Genomic DNA, 4010 nt, shown 5'->3' with positions numbered 1-4010 from the left:
ACACACACACACACACACACACACACACACACACACACACACACACATTCAAAACCAAACAACAGCAAAAATGTTCATTGTCACTCTCAGTTAGCTAAAGAGTTCAGACTTGGATCCATAACACTCCCATGTATCTCAAAAAGACGTGTGTGGGGGGTTGGGGACAGAGGGCAGGGAGGCATTTGTCAACACTTGTCAATGCGTTAAAAGCTACAGAGTAAAAATAGAGCCGATTAAGGAGCATGAGCGAACTGATTTGGTTCTTTGAGCCTTCAGATTATGAAAGTATTTTATTGGAACATAAACCCAAATCAAATAAAGCAAAATGCAAATGTTTGATAACATATGACTCTCTAACCTACAGGAGCAGTTATCTCAAGACTGTGTAAACATAAATCCAGGGGAGGAAGAGGCGTCTCAGTAGGTAATGGGCTTGTTCTGTGAGCATGAAGACCCAAGTTTAGTCCCTAGAACCACATAAAGGTGTCTGCATGTGGTGGCCTGTTGCCGTATTGGAGAGGGCTAGGTAGGAGGATCCCTGGGACCAACTGAACCTGGAAGCCCCAGGTCCTGATGAAACACCCTGTTTCAAAAAGCAACACGGAGTGCGATCAAGGTAGACATTCAGTATCAGCCTCTGGCTTCTCCACACACCAAGCACACACAGTGGTTGTGCGCCACCACGTATTTGAACACGTACACACAGGCACAAGCACACCCGTACATGCACACAGAAATAAAAAAGCTAAAAAAAAATCATTTAGCCCATCAAAGGTTTACATGCATTTATTATTTATTTATCTACATGTTTAATTTAGTAACCAAATAAATGGAACGAAATGGTTGTTTTGACAGTAAATAGGCTCAGTCTGTGGGTCAGACCACCTGCAGGCAGCACTCTAGGGTGGATGACTACTACTGAGCAGAAAATTGACAGGTTTGAAATTATTGCACGAAAAATAAGTGTCTAAAAGACCACACTAGAGGCTCCTCAGTTCTCCATCCTTCTCAAAGCCTGTGGATGAGAGTTCATTATGCGGAGAAAACTCCTTCAGTGAAACATTCAGAATAACAAACATCAATTAGCCTGTGCGCTCAGAGTCTGTCTTTCATCTTCAGGGCTGAGAGGGCTCCACAAACACTCATTAATCCTTCCAAATGCTGCCGGCGGGATTACCATCATCCTTGCGGTGGGAGGGACGTGAGGTGTCAGGAAACAGATCTTTCATCCAAATCTTTCACCTTTGTGTGGGATGAGGTCATCATCTCAGGTGGACAGTTCCCTAACCAGAGAACAGGAGACGGATACGGACGTCTCAACAAAATGAGTACAGATGAAACCAGAAGAGTTCCTTAGCGTAATAAAAACTCATGCATGTGTCTGTATGTGCTGATCCATGCCTGTAATACTAGCACTTGGAGAGGTAGAGGCAGAAGGATATGCAATTCAGGTTCATTCTCAACTATTTAAGGCCAGTCTCAGATACATGTTGGGTTTGAGGCTAGCTTAGGCTATATAAGACCTTATGTGAAAAACCCCAAACCAGGGACTGCAGATGTAGCTCAGTTTCTGGAGTGATTGCTAACTCCAGGGTGCCCTGGGCTGGGTCCTGTATAAGCCTGGCATGTTGGTGAATGCCTGTAGTCCTAGCACCGGGGAGGCAGAAGAAGAAGGATCAGAAACCCAAAGTCATCTACCATCCTCAGGTACACCGTGAGTTCAAGGCCCTTCTGGGATACATGAGGTCCTGTTTTGAGAAAAAAAAAAAATTAGAAACAAAACTATAACACACACAGAGAAAATAAGAAAAATAAATAAAAATTGAATGACACAGGGTAGAACGCTTGCAATCCTAGTGTTCAGGAGCCTGTGACAAGAGGGTTAATTTGTGAAATGCTGTTTCAAAAAAAAAACAACAAAACAACCCCAAAACAAACAAACAAACAAACAAAAAAAACCACAAAAAAGCACAAATCACTTTTTGAAATTTTTACTTGACCTAATATTAACTCTGAGGACATATGCATGTTTTCTGAGATGGACATAATTTATAACAAATATATTTATTTCGCAGGTACCCTTCTCTCCCTCCCCATAAAAAAAAATAAAATAAAAAACAAAAAAAAAAAAAACAAAACTTGTCACACTGTGTATGTACACAATGAAGATAAAATATTGGCTCAAGTAGTTTCACCAGTGGATGTGGAAAAGTTTCTGTAAACATTTGTGTGTTCAGAATGAGGCCAGCATTTCTCAGGGAAAGGACTTCTTTTCATTAAGTGTTTCATCATGCTTCGATTTAGAAACCCTGTGTGTGTGTGTGTGTGTGTGTGTGTGTGTGTGTAGGTCAGAGGTCAGCCTCATTCACCTTGCATTTTGTGACAGGCTGTCCCATTGGCCACACCTGGTTTGATCATCTGAGTGATCTTTCCTGTCCTTACTGCATGTTTGAGACAGGGTCTTCCTGGTGACTGAGGCTGGCCAGCACCCACTTTAGCAATCCTGCCTTGGCTCCTCGAATACCTTGTGTATATTTGCAAGCTTTAGAAATGTCTGCTAATGTGTTTGGGTACAGTGGAGTGGAGGCTTGTGTATGCCTTGCTCTTGCCTTCCCCAGTTAAAACCACCTTCTGATTCTCACCTTTTGGGGAAAGGAGGCAAACAGCCAAACTGCCTGACAGGAGTGGACTTGGATTAGTTACTGAGGCAGAATGTCTCTGTGGCTTTCTGAGGCTCTGAAAGACAGGATCACCAAGAGGTCAGCTAGAGCCCCAGGCAAAAAGAAGAAACCGTATTTCCTTATTTTGGTGAATGGCACTGTGAGCCACCCTGCTTCCCAAACCAGGCTACTGGCAGGTGGCCACGATTCCTCCTTGTTCACCTCTAATTGGTCATAAAATCCTGTTGATATTACCTGGAGAACTCTTCTCGTGGCAGTAGTTCAAGCCTTCATCATTTTTTTTCCACCGGTACATATATACATATTTTTAATTTGCAACAATGCCCTAACAAGTTGCCCTGTCTCTCATCTCGGTCTACTTCAGTAATCTCGAAACTGGTGCCAAAGTGAGCTTTTTACAGTGCAAATGTGACTGTTCCTCTCCTGCCTGGGAATGTGCACGAACTGCCCCTGTTTTCACGATAGTGTCTAACCTCAGTACTCAAACAAAGGACAGTGTCTGTCTCCAGCCCCTCCTCTCCTGACTGAGCTAAGGGTCCACATTTCAGTCCCTCTAGGTATCACTCCTTTTTCTTATGCCCTTGCTGACTCCTCTGCCTGATTTAACTGTTATCTCTTGAAGAATGCCTTTCCTCAAATCAGAGGTTATTGTTGCTCCAGATGATAGATCCTCAGTTCTCTCAGGCTGGCAATGAACTTGTTAGGCAGCCAAAGATGCTGAATCGCTGATTTAGCCTCTTGAGTGTTAGAACTACCGGTGTGGGCCTGGTTTCTAGGAGTCTGGGCATAGAACTCAGGACTTTGCTCATGGCAGGCAAATTAATCAACTGAGCTACATCCTCAGCCTTCAAGACCCCTTTCATTTGCTCCAGAAACATTGTGTCTTCATCTGTGTCACTGTGGGTACCATGTACTTTTCATGGTCTGTGGGGTTTTTTTTGTTTTTGTTTTTTTATTTTATTTTTTTGTTTTTCCTTCCCTAAAAGAGTATTAGACTGGAAGCTTTTTCATTCCAGACCTCTTCAGAAGGGAAATTATATGATGGTGTTGGATAAAAGTTTGCAGAATTGAAGAATTAAATAAAAATTTAGAGATGAGGCTGGGCTTGCTAGCACGCACCTATAATCCCAGCCCTAGGGAAGCGGAGGTATGTGGATCTCTGTGAGTTCAAGACCAGCCTTGTCTACATAGTGAGTTTCAGGCCAGCCTCAATAACAAAGGACAAAACAAACAAAGAAAAACAGAAAAAAGAAAAGAAGGAAGGAAGAAAGAAAAAAAGAAAGAAAGAAAGAAAGAAAAAGAAAGAGAAAAAGAGAGAGAAAGAAAGAA

The sequence above is a fragment of the Psammomys obesus genome, unplaced genomic scaffold (genome assembly GCF_907164565.1).
Source record: "Psammomys obesus unplaced genomic scaffold, mPsaObe1.curated_primary_1811, whole genome shotgun sequence".
Classification (NCBI taxonomy): domain Eukaryota; kingdom Metazoa; phylum Chordata; class Mammalia; order Rodentia; family Muridae; genus Psammomys; species Psammomys obesus.
This window is presented reverse-complemented; position numbering follows the sequence as displayed.